This window comes from Dasypus novemcinctus, chromosome 12, assembly GCF_030445035.2.
Source record: "Dasypus novemcinctus isolate mDasNov1 chromosome 12, mDasNov1.1.hap2, whole genome shotgun sequence".
Classification (NCBI taxonomy): Eukaryota; Metazoa; Chordata; class Mammalia; order Cingulata; family Dasypodidae; genus Dasypus; species Dasypus novemcinctus.
In genome coordinates this window covers 102,824,788-102,840,354 of record NC_080684.1, presented here as the reverse complement: position 1 = coordinate 102,840,354, position 15,567 = coordinate 102,824,788, and the positions used below count along the sequence as shown (strand labels likewise).

The 15,567-nt window shown below is 59.0% G+C and overlaps 1 protein-coding gene across 9 annotated transcripts in view; it reads left to right on the top strand.

The window, feature by feature from the left end:
* The window catches only part of TCF20 (transcription factor 20), a 210,782-nt gene that overhangs the window by 66,936 nt on the left and 128,279 nt on the right, over positions 1-15,567 (top strand). For 3 of the 9 annotated variants that reach the window (XM_012529431.4, XM_012529430.4, XM_012529429.4), the window contains exon 1: positions 12,222-12,322. The exons of 4 other annotated variants lie outside the window; for them this stretch is intronic. The gene's annotated coding sequence lies outside the window, so the exon portion shown is untranslated. Of the gene's footprint in view, positions 1-1,204; positions 1,522-12,221; positions 12,323-15,567 lie in introns of those variants that run through there. 2 more of the 9 variants (XM_071219087.1, XM_071219083.1) reach the window with 2 other exon arrangements.

Here is a 15,567-nt window from a genome sequence, read left to right as displayed (position 1 = left end):
TGGCGAGAAGGAGCCCAGGTTTGCTCCAGGTTTGCTCACTGGCATTTGCATTTGCATGCAGCTGTCCACCCAGTGGAGACAGTTTATCTACAGGGATTTACTGAATGCCTGCAGTGGATTCTGCACTACTTTGGGTGTTAAATAGAGTCCCAGCTCTGGGTCGGGGGACGGACCGGTGGGAGTCCCGAGACGTGAGGTGGGAATCTGCGGAGGCCTGGAAGGAATGGAAGTATATTCCAGGCCGTGGAAGCAGCCTGAACCCCTGACGTCCCGGGCACAGGAAGGAGATGAGCTAACGGGCCTGTTGCTTAGTAGGCCTTCACCACCTGTCTCGTCCCCTTGTCCCCCCACCCCATGCCAGCAACTGGCTGCCTCATGACACAGGGGAGGGGGCACGGGTGCTGACTTAGGGCCGGGCTGGGAGGAGCTGGGGGGAGCTCAGCAGAGCAGGCTGCATGGCCTTTAGTCGGAGGGCAGAGGCTGGAGCCCCTGGGGCTTCCCAGAGGAGGTGGGCATCGGACAGGGGAGGCCTGAGCAGGAGGCCTGGGTCCGTGTTCTGTCCCGCCTCTTCCTGGACCTCAGTTTCCCCATCTTAACATGGGGCATTGACCCCTACCTCTCAGGCATTGGTGGGAGGGCCTGTGGCATGCCCAGTGCTGGGTCTGTGCATGGAAGGTGCCCACCTGTTGGCCCCTGTGGTTGAGGGCACAGCCGGGACCCCAAGCCTGGGCTCCTGCTCTTGCTGCTGCCTCCCTGAGACAGGACTCGGGCCCCCAGGGTGGGTGGGCCTGCTCCCCCCACTTGTGGGGACCCTGGGCTGGATCATCAGGCCCCCCTCCCTCCAGCGGCTGGGGAAAGCTTTAGGTTCCTGGCCCTGCCAGCCCTCCTCACCACCTCCACCCAGCTCTGGGCCTCAAATCCCAGCGTGGCTGGGGGTTGGCCACTTCCTTCCGAGCCGTGCCAGGGCAAAGGGGGCCCTCACATGAGGGGCTGATGTGAGTCCCCTGCACAGAGTAGGCGTTTAGCCAGCGTCCCGCACGCCTGCAGCCCAGGAGCTCCCGGAGCTGCGGTGGCCCCTGACTCCCGCCCATGGTGGGTGCCCCCCCTTTAAGCCGTTCCCTGGGGGGCCAGTGCGGAATCGCACACCCGCGCCCCCTCCACCCAGAAACCTCGTCTGCGGGAGGAGCACCCGCCCCCCTGCCCCGCCCCCTCGCTGGCACGCGCTCTCCGCAGTTGAGGGCGCCGGCGGGATCGGGGCTCCCCTCCCTTCCCCGCCACCCCTGCCGAGGTGAGAGCCGGCAGGGGCCGTGATGTCAGAGGCTCGGCGGATGTCAGCGCCCGGGCCCGGTGACTTCACTTGCCGCCTCGGGCAGGAGGCGCCGCGAGGAGGCAGGGAGCCGCGAGCTGCCCCCTCCCTTCGCCTCCCTCCTCTCCCTCCTCTCCCTCCCCCTCCTGCCCAGCCGGGGGCGGGCTCCGGGCGCGGCCCCGGGGCAGGTGTCCCGGGAGGAGGCGACCGCGAAGGTAACAGCGCGCCGCGCGCTCCCTCGGGTCGTGAAAGTTTGCTCTGGCGGCGAGGCGTGCCCGCTGGGCGCCGGCCGGCCCGGGGCGCGGGGGCTGCGGGGGGCTGCGGGGGACGCCCAGGACCCCCGGGCGCCCGCCCTGCCCGGGCTCCTCCGAGGCGGCGGCTGCTCGAGTGGTGGCTGCGGCTTCGAAACTGCCATAAAGAGCAGGGGCGGGAGGGGCCGGGGCCGCTGCGCTGCCGGGAGGGGGCGGGAGCGCAGGGCCCGGGGCGCCGCGCGGGGCGCAGGGGCAAGGGCGTGCGGGGCGGCCCGGGCCACGGCCCCTCCCGCCGGGACCCCGGGGGGCGGGCGCAGAGGCGGCGGGGGGCGCGGGCCGCCTCCCCCCCCCCCCCCCGCTCACCTCCCTCTGCCCCCATTCTTTCTAGGCACATTTTTCCACCTCCGGCGGGGCAGTTGTCCGCGGCCGGCAGGGACAAAGGAGGGGGCCGTGGGTGGTCTGCTGCGAGTTGGGCGAGGGGCGCGGGGCGGCGGGGGAAATGGCAACAATTACGAGGCGGATCGAGAGCTTGGCTCTTTCAGGCTGTCGAGGGAGCCGTCATTTTGTGTGAGCGTGTGTGTCTGAGGTGGGAGGAGGAAGAGGGAGAATGACAGGAGAGGGATTATGACATTGTGTTGTCTCTGTTTGTGGTAAATGCAAATTTGGCACCAGCGGCTTCGCGGGCGAAGCAGCAGCAAGTCCCCGGCCAAGGCCTTGGCCCAGACCCGCGCGGGGAGCTAGTGCGGGGCGGGCCCGGGCTCCTTTCCCCGTCCTCCCTTCCTTGCTGTCTGGTGTGCGCCTCTACCATTTATTTTTTCAGTGAAATGCTGGAGACAGGCCGGCATGGCGGGGAGGAGCCAGTCCTCCCTCCGCACAGCCCGCCGGCCACTCCGCGCCCTGCGGGACGCCCCGGCGGCCCCCCTGCCCCCCGCCAAGGTCATGGTCCTGTCGTCCTCTTAGCCTGGGCGTCCCAAGGTCTCAGGAGGCTCATTCTGCTCACAGCCGCTTCCCAAGGGTGACCAGAGAGGAAGAGCGTGGGACAGAGGCCGAGATGTGGCTCCAGAGACACGAGGCCAGGGACGGAGCTCTGCGGCCACGTGGGTGTCCCGGGACTGCAAGGCCGGGAGCTTGAGCCGGGCGGGCCAGGAAGCGGCCCCAGCCGGAGGCCCTGGGCTGCTGTGGCAGGGAGGCAGGTGGGGTGACACGGACACAGGGGCCCATCTTGTTTGGAGTGGGCCTCCAGGCAGTGCGCAGGTGGGGTCTTCCCAGGGCCAGGCCATGGCTCAGGCAAGTGCTGAGCTGAGAAGCCAAGGCTGGAGCCCTCCGTGGGTCACACACTGGGCCTCGGGCCTAGTTCCAGTCCCCAAACCCTGGGAGCTGGTTCCTTGCCTGGACCTCACTACCTCCTTTTTTACCTAGTCTTCTGGACTCAGTTGACCTCCCCCAGGAAGCGCTCCCCTGCCCTCCCTCCACCTGGGTGGGCCTGGGGTCTGCTCTGCCCCCTCGCCTTCCCTCGCTCACTGCCCTGCCCCTGCTGAGGTGCACCTGCCTGCCCCGCAGGCCCCAGTGCAGGGGCTGGGTGGGTGTCCTCTGCAGCCCCAGCACCTGCCCACAGCTGTGTGTGGAGGAGTTTTGTGCCTGGGGTCAGGGGAGCAGACCCAGACTCAGGGGTACTCCAGGACGGGGGGCCTGATGTGACAGGATCACCTTCTTGGATCAAAGCCACCCCTTAGGAATTTTCCCCACAGGGCCTGGCGTGGGGGGCAAACCACAGCCTGGGAGCCAGCAGGGCATCTGCCCCCAGTGAGAGCCTCAGGTGGCCGAAGAGCGGTCCTTCGGAAGCCGATGGTGGGCTTCTATCTGTCTACCTGGGCATTTCCTTCAGGTCCTGGGCCTGCACACCACGCTGCAGAGAGGAGCCAAGAGGGCTGTGGGCACTTGAGGGGGCGCTTGAGGGGCAGCTGCCTGGCCTAGGCCTCAGGCCTGGCCACCCTGAGGGCCTGCAGGGCTCGGGTGCCCCACGGAGCTCTGAATGCCAGACGGGAAAGGAAGGAAGAGTGGACAGGCTTTGCCCGAGACAGGGAGGTTGGATCCGCTCCAGGCCCTTGACTGGAGACCCTCCTGGCCGGGGCGGGTGGGGGCACCAAGCTGGGCAGCCCCTGTGAGGAACCAGCTGGCCCATGTCAGCTCACTTGGCCCACCGAGGTTCACAGAGCACCTGCCCACTTGGCTTCGGGCACCTCGCTGGCGTACAGAGATGGCAGATGCACAGCAGGCCCCTCCCACTGGACACCCGTGATCCGATGGGCAGGCTGGCGGGCTCCCAGGGCTGTGGAGTTAGATAGCCCTGGTTGCAGTCTTTGCTGGCCACCTTCTAGCTGTGTGACCTTGGGCCAGTTACTCAGCCTCTCAGAGCTGCAGTCTGAAAGGCAGGGTCCTGGGAGTAATGCTCCTTAACTGCAGGCTCGCTTTGGGGATTGAGGAGCCGGCTGGTGCAGTCCCTGCATAGAGCAGGTGCTCCGTTACTGGCAGCTGTGTTTTTATGAGAGAATTGGAGATGGGGCAGTGACCTCCCCACAAGACAACCAAAGTTCACCCTGTGGTACCCCTGTGAATTCTGGCAGGACAATCAAGAATGGCTTCACAGAGGAGGTGGCATGGAGCTGGACCCTGAAGGGTGAGGAGGAGTTTGGCAGGCTCAGGTGGGGAGGGTGTACTGACAGAAGGAAGAGCCAGAGCTGAGCTGCCGGGGTGTAAGAGGCAGGTCCGACAGGGCATGGGCCCCCAGGAGGCCCCGAGGGTGTGGGCTGCTCTGCCACCATGCAGCCCTCCAGGGAGCCACACCAGGAGTCTCCCAGCTGCCTGAGTCCCAGGTCCGCGCTTGGCTTTGGGAGGCCACGGTGGCAGCAGGACTTGCGCAGGTCACTCGTGTGCCGTCCTCCCCTCGGGCCCAGCTTTGGAGGGGGACAGACCCAGCTCACCCTTTGCTCCACTGTGTCCGTGCTGGGTGACCACGAGCATGTCACTGCCCTGAACCTGCTTGCCCTGCCTCATGGGCACCTGAGAAATGGATGATAGAAACCGCACTTGGGGCCCAGTCACTGATGAAGCGCTTGCGTGGGTGCCGCCCTCTGTGCTGGGTGATGGGCATGTCCCCATTGTACAGAGGGAAAAGCTGAGGCCCCAGGAGCCTGGGGGGCTCGCTCAAGGCCACACCGCTCTCCTCCCTCCCTTCGTCGTTCACAGGTCACACTGTGAGGCGCCCACCAGAGGTGGGCAGGTGAAGGAGCCCAGAGGCTACCGGGGAGGAGGCGGTAGGAGGCCCTCTTGGTCACTTGCCCACGCAGGGACAGACCAGTCATGGGAATTAGCCATCAGGTATGTGGCGCGCGGGGGGCCCTGGAGGGTGGGCGGGCAGCACTGGGTGTCCCGCCCATCCTGCTGTCTCTGCAGACATGAGCATCTGGCCTACAGTAGGTGTTCAGGAAATACCAGTGGATGCTGGGAAAATGACCAGGCTGGGGCGCTGCGGGTGGAGGCTCGGTCTTGGGGGGGACACAGTTCCCTTGCTTCCCTCCAGGCCCGTGCCCCCCCTCTGCCCACCTCCTCCCTTGGGCAGTGTGTGGGCTGCTTGAGGGCACTGTGTGGGTTCAAATCCTGGCCCTCCCACCCACCAGCTGTTTGATCTCGGGCTGTCTACTGCACTAAGGTGCCTCGGTTTCCAAGCCCGTTAAGTGGGATGACCAGTCACTGCCCTGCTTCGTAGGGCAGCTGTAAGGGTGATATGTGTTCATGCAGGCGATGCTGTTGCACTTAGCACAGTGCTCAGCACACATGGGAGCTAGAGGAACGTTTGCTCTTGTGCTCTCCACTCCGCCTGTATCCCTCAGCGTTTTACTGAGCACCTGCTGAATGCCTGCCACTGCAGCAGATACCAGGCAGCCAAAGACCCATCCCTCGCCCCCTCCGCGCGCTTTGCTGACGCCAGCCTCTGGGCCGGGGGTTGAGGGTGTGGATCTGCCGTGCAGGGGAACAGCTTCTGGGAACTGGTGTGTTGGCTCCCACTGCTGGTGTGACAGACATCTGAGGAAATGCGTCACTTTTAGACTTCTTAAAAGTTTCTGGAAAGAAGCTTTCTTTACGCCATGGGGACCGTCCATAGCCTCAACTGTGGTCAGGTTCTAACCTTGGCTTTCCCACGGCTTGCTGGAGGAACCTCCCTCTCCTGGGCCTCAGTTTCCTTATCTGTAGAATGGGGCAGTGACCGTCTGCACCTCAGCGGGCTGATTGTGTGAGTGAGATTGTACGTGTGAAATATGCTTTGTCAACTCGAAAGCACCACGCAGCTGCTGAGCTCTTTCCGTTTCGGGTCATTCACGAGGCAGACCCAGCACGCGCCTGTGAGGTGTCAGACTGCCCACTGACCCCGGGAGTGGACGGCAGTGGGCTGCTGGCTCTGCTCTCGAGGGCTCCCTCAGTAGTGGCCTTACAGTCCTTGAACGCGGTCATTTCTAGAGGATGCGGAAGGCCCCTCGGGCGGCCCGGCCCCCCCCGTGGGGAACGCTGGTAAGTAAGCGCCTTGTCCTATCTGGTAGACCAATCAGCAAGCGTGTCTGGAGCAGCGCCACGTGCTGGGCCCTGGGCTGGGGGATCTAGATGCGCTCCGTCCAAGAGGAGGGACGCTGCAGCTCACACCCCCTGGACCGATGACCGAGGTTCAGGAGGGGACTGATGCACGGCCTGGGCTTTTCAGAAGAGGCCACGGGACAGCTGGCAGGGTCGTGTATCAACGAACGTCGGCTCGTGGCCTCAGCTTGGAATTCCTCGGCAGTGTCCTTTGGCCCTGGGGATCAAGTCCCAAAGCCTTATGTGGCCGGCACTGCCCGCACCAGCCTCGTCTCCAGCTTTCTCATTTCACTTGAATTCCACTGGCCTCCTTTCCCTTCCTGGAAGACCACTTTCTTGCTGCTGCCCCAGGGCCTTTGTCCATGCTGTGCCCTCTGCCTGGAGCTCTTTTTTAACCTTATTGCGTGGCTGTTTCCTGTCTGTCCTTCAGGCCTCAGCTCAAATATTCTAGATGCCTGAGACTAGGGGTCTCCGTTATACCCCCTCTGAACCTTGCTCTTATTAATGCTTATCACAGCTGTTACCCCATGATTATTTATGTGATGATACGTTTTCTCTCTCATACCCCTGTGGGACTTTAAGCTTCGTGACAACAGGGACCCCATCTTTTTTGTTTGCCAACTTGGGCTCAGTGTCTGGCATGTGATAAAGGCTTAGTCCCTGCTGAGTGGCTGGAGGATGGGTTTTAAGGTGAGGCTTCCTGAAGAAGGTGGCATTTGAGTAAGACTTGAGAGAGGGCATCATTTCAATCTGTAGGGAAGAGGAAAGGGCATTTCTGCTGGGGGCAGCAGATGGGCACATGACAGCAACACAGGAAGCACAATGGAGCATCAGAAAGGAGGTTAGAAGGTGAGCTGGGGCCGGATGAGGGCCTTGCATTACAGACAGTTGAGAGTAGAGCTGAATTCTGAAGCCGCTCAGGACGCACTGCAAACTTTTAAGCCAGAGGGAAATAGGGTCAAAGAGGGCTTTGGGGGTCATTATAATGAGTCTGCCACAGGGAAAGATGGGCGGGGAAGACGCTGCGGTCAAAATGACCAGTAGAGAGTTGGGGCAGCCATCGGCTCATCGGCTCCTGCTGCTTTCTGCTCACCTGGCATCACACGTGTCCTGATAGTTATCCTCATAGGCTCATAGGGCGATGCAGGGCAGTGACAAGGAAGCTCCGATGGCGTGGCTACTTCCAGAAAGCAGTTGCCTTAGTGGCAGGGCATCAGGACAGCCATTCCCAAGTCACTGGAAGGAGAGATGGTGTGGAGGAGCATCGGTGCCTGCATTGCTCAGTGCTTCCCTTGCCGAGACGGCAGCATGCAGCTCCACACCCCAGCACCTTTTTCCTGGTGCCTTCCAAGTGACTGTGTAGGAATCATGACACGAAGGGACCATGGCAGGAGATGAAGCAAAAACATTTCCAGCAAAACCCAGCCTACCAGACCCACTTCTGTGCCTCTGTGGGAGGCAGCTGATGTAGCTAAAAGGGCTGGGCTCCTCAGGAAGGATTGGGGTCAAATCCCAGGTCCACCACTCAGCAGCTTTGCACCCTTGGGCATCTTTTTGGCAACTCCAGGCTTCAGTTTCTGCAGCTGTGATATGGGGCTACTGTGGTTTCATGAAGGGTAAGTGCGATGACACGTGGAGCCTGAGCACAGGGAATCCTGGAGGCTCAGGAAGTAGTGGCCATTATCATGGCCGCATTTTTCTCCACAGTTTGGATTCTTCGCAGGAAGCTTGGCTTTCAGGCTTAAAATGAAATGCACGTCAACAAAATGGGATGGAACAAAGTCTTTTCCCAGCATGCCTCAGCATGTGGCACTGCCTTCCCATGGAGCCCAGACAATGATGTGGCTAAAAGTCTTGAGCTTTCAAGCAGAAATAATCCCACTGGAAAGGAACCTCCCCTTGTTATTGCATGATAAAACGGTGTAGGGGCTCTGCAGCCCACCTTGCCTGGGGTTCAAATCCCAGCTCTGCCTCTTACAAGCTGTTTGATGTGGGGCAAGGTTTTTTAAAACTCTCCACGACTTGATGGTCCCATTTATAAAATGGGGGTGTGGTACCAACCTCAGACAGTTGTTGCAAACATCAAATGGGATGATGGAGGGAACTCCATAAAATGCCTGGCTCATAGTAAGCCTGGATTACTCTGGGCTGTCATCGTCATCATCATATTATTGGTGTCGTTTTTATGGACATGGTACCCTGGCCTGCCCAGGGTGCCGGAGACCCAAGGGGAACAAAGGTGTCTCTGCCCTGCAAATGCCCACAGGTTGGTGGGGAAGACACATTCACAAACAGCCCGATGTGACCAGTGGGAGCCTGGAGGTGGGAGCCACAGCTGCCACCCTGTAGGAACAGGGTGGGGAGCAGCATTGAGGGGCAGTCCTCTGGGGTAGAGGTCACGGACAGAAGGCCCCGCCCAGCCCACCTTGCCACCTCCGCAGCCTCCTCTCTCGTTCTCCCAGCCCCGCATCAGCACGGCCCTCTTGGGAATAGCAGGCAGCTGTTCCTCACACCCCTAAGTCTGGGTATTCCCTGGCCCTCCCTTGGGTGTCCCTTCCCTCCCCACTTAGCCTTAGAGCTTGCCCTGGCCTTGCCCCAGGAAGAATTATTCTGAGGCCCTGTGCTCCCTGTGGAATGAGGGTGTGCACAGCAGAGCCCTCAGGTGTGCCCTCTGGGGTGCACAGATTTGGCCCCCAGGCTGTGTGGGCACTCGAGGCCCAAGCAGGTGCTCTGTGGACACCGTGGGGCAGAGGGAGAAGGCCCGCAACCTTTCCCCAGGAAGCCTTCTGCGGGTGGTAGTTGGCTTTGCCTGGGTAGGGTGCATGGCTTTGGCAGGCTCGGGAGGCCTGTGAAGAAAGCGACAGGGATGGGTGGTGGCGAGAGGATGCTCGGGGGACTGTCCCACTCCGTGAACCAGAGGCTTTTGTCAGTTGTCTCCTGGAAGACTCTCAAGAGGCAAGGCCAGAACGGGCATGCCGTGCTTCTCTGCGTGTGCGTGTGCTAGAGTTAGCAGGGGGCCCCTCCCGAGAGGAAGGAGAGCTGGGGCTGCTTGAAGGATGAAGGTGAGGGCTGGGTGAGCGCCGGAGAGCCAGCCAGCGAGAGGAAGGACATCTGCCTGCCGCTGAAGGCGCTGACGTCCCGGCTCACTTCGCACAAGTCACTGATCCGCCGAGCAGGGCCAGTCTCCTCAATCAATCTGTGCTGACAGATGGCAGCAGAATCGGTGACCTAGAGGCAGAAGGCTCCATTTGTAATCCCAGAGTTGCCCAGGTGCCTGGAGGAGGGCAGAGGAGTTTGTAATGAAAGGAGTGACACAGGGCTTCCAAAAGCCATCACTGAGCCCAAGGAGGAGGGAAAGGATTAATTTTGCTTCTGGAATTGATACCGCTGACTCAGTGCAATAAGTGTTTTCCAAGTGGACTGGGTTAGGAGGGAGAAAAAACAAAAGCAAAAGCTGATCTACTGTCCTTTCCTTAAAGAGATCAAAGTGTGGTGGGGAAAACAGGATTCATACTGCTAGAGCCTTGAGAGAACAATAGAAGACATTAATGTCATCAAAAAGGAAGGGGCTCCCAGTTACTGAGCTTGTGCCCCTCTTGGGTCACCGGCAGTGATTTACCCTCTTGGAGCCTCAGCCTGCTTACGCGTCACAGAACTACAGTCGTTCTTACTGAATTTTCTATGCCACTCGCTCTAGATTCCCCAAACACCTCAGGAGTGGGGTTGTAGTATCCCCATCTTACAGCTGAGGAAACCGAGGCCCAGAGAGGTGAAAGTGACTTGTCCAGACCATATGGTACAAGAATAACCCCGGTATGTCACATGTGTTTTCTCCAAATGGTGCCTAAAGGGAAAGTGAGGGGCTGCAGGGGTGGGGAGGCGCTGGCTGGCTTTGCTCTGGGACCCAGGGGAAGGTCGGATGTGCAGTGTCCTCAGAGCGGGAGGCAGAATGTGACTTCAGCTGTCACTCTGCCTCTTTTCCTGTTGAATGAGGCTCTGCCATGGCTTGTCATTTGTTACCACCCGTCCCTTTCCCATGGCCGGGGACCCGAGGGAGCAGGAGGCAATAAAGAAAAGGGCTGCTTTTTTTTTCTTTGTGCATTCCCTCAAGAAATTGTCAGAGGGTACCAACGCCCAGTTTTCAGGAAGCTACCCGACACTCTTCCATTTTTTGTCCAGGAAACATGGATTTGTGCTGACAGTACCCCAGCTGCCCAGTGGCCCAGACCCAGGCCCTGGCCTTTAAAGATTTTGGTGCCTGAGAATTTGAAAATGAAACTCACAGTCTGAAGAACAATGGGAACAGCCAGAGGGCAGGGCCTGCAGGCCTGTTCAGCTCTGCCCCGGAAGAGCCTCCTGGCCTGTAGGAGGTGTTGGGGCATCAAGTCCTCCAGACTGGCCCTGACCTATAGTGGAGCCGGCCCCTACTTTGTGAGATTGGATACAAAGGAAGAGAAATCACACTGTCACTGCCCTGCGCAACTACATCCTCCTGCTGGGAGGCCCAGAACCATCCCATGCCCCTCACTCAGTGGCCCAGAGTGAGGCAGAGCATTACCTGTCTCGTGGGTGGGGTGAGAGAGAAGTTAAAGAGGAGAGGCAGGCCCTGGCCCGCTGGAGACCTCAAATATACGGAAATCTGGAGCCTGGGCCTCACCTGGTTCCTTTCAGCCTCCACCTGCTGCCTGAAGCGCTTTTCCAATTCCAATTTACTTCCTAGTTGGGGTGCTTCACGAGAGGAAACCCATATAACCCTCCCAACATCTAGGACAGATGGGGGCCTAATTTAGAATCACCAGTTTTAGCCATCATTAGGGTCATTTAATCTAAACTCCCCTCCTTCCCCCTTGCACCAAGGGAAAACTGAGGCCCAGGGGATAGAATTTGGCCAGGTTACTGGGTCAGCCCCGGGGGGGTGGGTGGGGGGGAGTCCCAAACGTGCCACACACAGCCCTCCCCTCCCCTCCTGGGCCTTCTCACACCACACAAACATCTCAGTGGTTCTATGACTGAGCTTTTAAGGAAGAAAAAAAAGTCACACCATGGCATTCCTCCATAAAACATACATGTTTGCAAAGGAAGGCAGAAAACGGGCTGAGGCCTGGATCACAAATCCTTTGTCTTACCTCTTTTAACTCCAAATTAATTTAGGGTCCCGGCTTGTTATTTTTGTTTTAGTGAGGCAGTCAGTCAGGGTAACTGGCATTTGTTAAGCGTCATTTCACACGTGAGGGAGGTAGGATCCCCGTCCTCGCTTTTATCAAGGGGAAATTGAGGCTCGGAGAGGGCCCAAGCCATTCGCTCAAGGACACCTGGCGCCAAAGAGGGGAGGCGGCGGGGAGCCAGGCCTGCCCATCCCGGCCTGAGGGTGCCCGGCAGGCAGGAGCCGCCCCCAGGCTCCGGCTGCAGGGAGCAGGTGATCCAGGAGGAGGGCCGGCCCTCGCCTGCGGGCTCCAGGGTGGCTGGAGGCGCGATTCGGCCGTCGGAGGAACTCCCGAAATCCCGGCGAAAGACTCCGGGCCACCAACTCCCCAGAAAGTTGACTCGAGGCCACCCCCAAGGCGGCCGGGAGCCGCGGGCCAGGACGGCCCCCGCGGCGCGGCGCGGCGCGGCACGCCCGCAGCTGCCGGGCGGCGGCGGGGAAACCCGCATGCCCGGGCCCGGCTCGCGCGGGCCTAGGCAGCGGCGCCTCCCCACGCGGGTGGGCACGCGCGCGCCCGCCGGCCCCGCCCCCGCGCCCCGCCCCGCCGCGCGCCCGCCCGCCCGCGCGCCGCGGCCCGGAGCCTCGCCATTGGCCGCGCGCCGTCACCTGACGCTCTGTTATTTCCTGTGTGTTGGGAGAATGGAGAGAAAAAACCCCGAGCCGAGCCGCTTTCGGCCCCTGCGAGGTGGCCGCGGCCTCCGCCGGGGGAGCCCGCCCTGAGGCGCGCCCGAGCGGGGAGCGAGCGAGCGAGCGCGCGGGCCGGAGCGAGCCTCGAGGGGCCGCGGCCCCGGCCCGCCCCGCCGCCGGCCGGGGCGCCCGAGCTGGAGGCGTCGGAGGCTCCCCCACCCCCACCCCGCACCCAGCCGCCCGCCGCCGCCGCTCCCTCCCCTCCCGCCCCCGGCGGGGCCGCGGGGTCGAGGCGGGAGGCGCTCGCAGGTAACCGCCGCCGTGACCTGGGGGGAGGGGCCGGGGCCCGGCGGGGCGGCGGGCCTGAGGGGCCGGGGCGGAGGGGCCGGCCCGCCCTGGGCGTGCTGAGCACCCCTGGCCTCCGGGCCCAGGGCGCTGAGGGAAGGGCCCCCGGCGGGAGCGCTGAGGGCAAGGGCCCGGCCCGCCCGGAGGGTGCGGAGAGGAGGGGGCTGGGCCAGGCCTCGGGGTGCTGAGGGCACGGACCCGGCCTGGCCGGAGCGGGCTGAGGGGTCGGGTCTCCCCGAGGTCTCGACCCGGCCTGGGCGTCCGGCGGCGGGCCTGGGGCACTGGTGCTCGCCTGAGAGGGCGGGGGGGGGGGGGAAGGTACCTGCTCGCCGCGGCCTCGGGTGCAAAGGCGGCGGGTGAGCGGGCGGCGCCCCGGGGTCGGCGGGGTCAGGGCCGCCGGCGCGCGACCGGCGGGCAGCCCCGGCCTCTTCGCTGCGGGCCGGCGGGGCGGAGGGCCGGGTAGGGAGCCGAGCTGCGGGCGGGACGGGGACCCGTTTACGGCCAGGTGGAACACCTGGAGCCATGTGGACGCGGCGGCTCCTCGCCGGTGGGGGGCGGAGGGCAGGTACCCGCCGCCGGGGCGCCGGGTCTCGGCGCGGAGCGCAGGACACACTTCCTGTGGGGTTTTCGCCCGCTCCCCGCGCTGTTGAGCGGGGCGGCGTGTTCGCTCCGGTGGTCCGTGTGAGACGAGAGTTCGTTTGGGGACCCGCGGCTCCAACCCTCCCGTCCCTTTGGCGGGCGGGGGGGCGGGGGGGGGCGGGGAAGTGGTGGTTGAAGGAGAGTGGCGGAGCCGGCCCGACCCGGCGGGGGGGGGGGCGGTGTTGTCTCCTGTGCGCCGGGACTGGAGTGGAATTCGGTGAGGTGGGGAGTGCCGAAGAGCGGCCGTCTTGCTCGGTCTGTGGGTGGGGATTATTGTTTGTGGTTGTGGATGCTACTAGCACGGTCAGGGGACTGGTCAAAATTAGGTTTCCTCCCCCCCTCCTCTGCTCCTTCCTTCGAAGATTAGATGACTCTAGTAACTGCTGTAAAATGGATGGAATTTTTTAGCTATTATCTAACAGGCAGATCTTTGAATGATAATTGGACCCTTATGTTAACAGCCTCAGTGAAAAGCGAAGAGTTTTATAAGCCTACTTACAGGGGGTGGCAGCCGGGTGGAGGGGGAACTGGGAAGCCGGGGATCTGCCTCTAGCTTTGCTATCGAATAAACTAACCCTGGGCAAGTTATCTCCTCTTAGGTTAAGTGAGGACTCCCTTCCAGGGCAAACATTACAATTTTGATGTGGTTGGTGGTGTTTTTTGTTTGTTTTTTTGGCTTCTTCCATCTTATGCTTTTTTTGTTTTAGCCATGGGAGACTTCTGAGAGGCCCATGCTTGTACCTTGCTTGACTTTTAAAAGCATCTCTTTCAGTTTCCAGCTTCTTCCAGTACAGCATAACTGTTGGTCAGGGCAGTTTTCCCGCAAATCCCGGGTGCTTCTTAGGTGTAGGTATTGTATTATTCTAGGTATGCTGAATGCACCTTGTATTTTTTGTCTTTGGAAGAAGAAATAATCAGAAAAAGATTTGTGACTATATTGATTACTTGAGAAAAGTGTATTTGGGATCTTGTGTGTATTGGTTGGCTAGAGTTCCAAGATCTCTGTGCAGGGGGTTGTGGAGGGATCTTAATTAAAGTTTTTTCAAGGGACATTTGGCATTCTGCTATCTTTTGACATTTCCAGCTTGAGTGTTATTCTCAAAGTCAGGATGAAGTGGAATTCACAGCAGGTCCTGTGCAGTATTACCTAGTGGAATTAACTATCACCTTAGGGCACGCTTATTATTTGCATCCCGGATTTATTCCTCAGCGGTAGCAGGATGTTTCCTCTCAGATGCTGAGGAACCTCAGTTAGTTTCATTGATTTTATGACATGTGAGGGCCTTGACTGCTTTCTAGACCCACCTTAGAAGGTCTTCTTGTTTGTCTTAAATTTCTACCTTGAATTCAAGTACTGGGATGTTGAAGGACATGTACCTAGTATGGTGTAACAAGTCTTTATTTATGTCATTTTAAAAATTTGGTCTGTAGAAACAGTTTCAAAAAGGATTTCAGTATGCCATATTCTGAGTGGGGTGTGCTTAGAATGTTGACTTGAAAATGGTGTTGGTAGATGTTTTCTTGTATGTTAACATTAGGCCTGTTACATAGGTAGATATTTACATGGCTACACAGATAGTAATTGTTTAAAGTTTCCCAAAATAAATAATTTATTCTGTCTTGGCATTTGATTTATGATACTGTGTTCATTGTGAGATTTTAAGAACTCTATAGTTATTTAGAACGTAAGTTTAGCTCACATGTATATTTATATTTGCTTTATAACTTGCAAAGAAAGAGCATTATAAAACATATTCTGCTGAGGTAATTTGTTTGCGTGTATCTGAGAGAAGGTGGTCAAATTGGTAAGATATCAGGACTGCCCAACTCTTTGGAATTGGGTGAGTCCCATCACCTTTTAGTGGTGTATTTTTTATAAAACTCTATGAAATGGTATGGAATGTAGTTGAAATGATCCCATCTGTTTAAACCAAGAAATTAGAGTTGTTTTAGATCTTAAAGTGGATAATTATTTATAATGAGAAAAGAAATCACAACAAAGTTTTTTCAAAGACCTACCACAGTCAATAAGCATCATAAAATCTAGAAAAATAACTTAATTAAAAAATAATTAACATCCTGGCACATGTCTACAGAACTTCCCACCCCCATAGTCCCTCACACACACACTTTTTGGGGATACATTCTTTAGTTACCTGACAAAATTTTGCTAACCTGTTTTAAATAAACATGTATGCTGGACTCTGTCCAAGGTATTTTAAATTGTTTTACAAAATCTGCTCAGCAGATCTGATTTGTAGTTAAGTCAACTGTCCTATTCCTGAGAGGTCATAGAACTAATAATGAGTGTCGAGCTGAGATGTGACTCTTCTCTTCTTGACTCCAAAGTCCATTCTAGGTCTGGTTTACCTTGCTGCCTGCTCACAGCACAAACCAGTTAGTGGTAGACCCAGCACTGGACTCCAGATCTTTCTGCTCTGGCCCTCCCTCCAGTCAGTCGGTCAATCAGTAAATCTTTCTCCCTCTCTTCTTCTCTCCCTCTCAAACCTATAATGAACCCAAAATCTGTACTGGAGCAAAATAATGGAAAGCATGGTTTTTGTGACTGT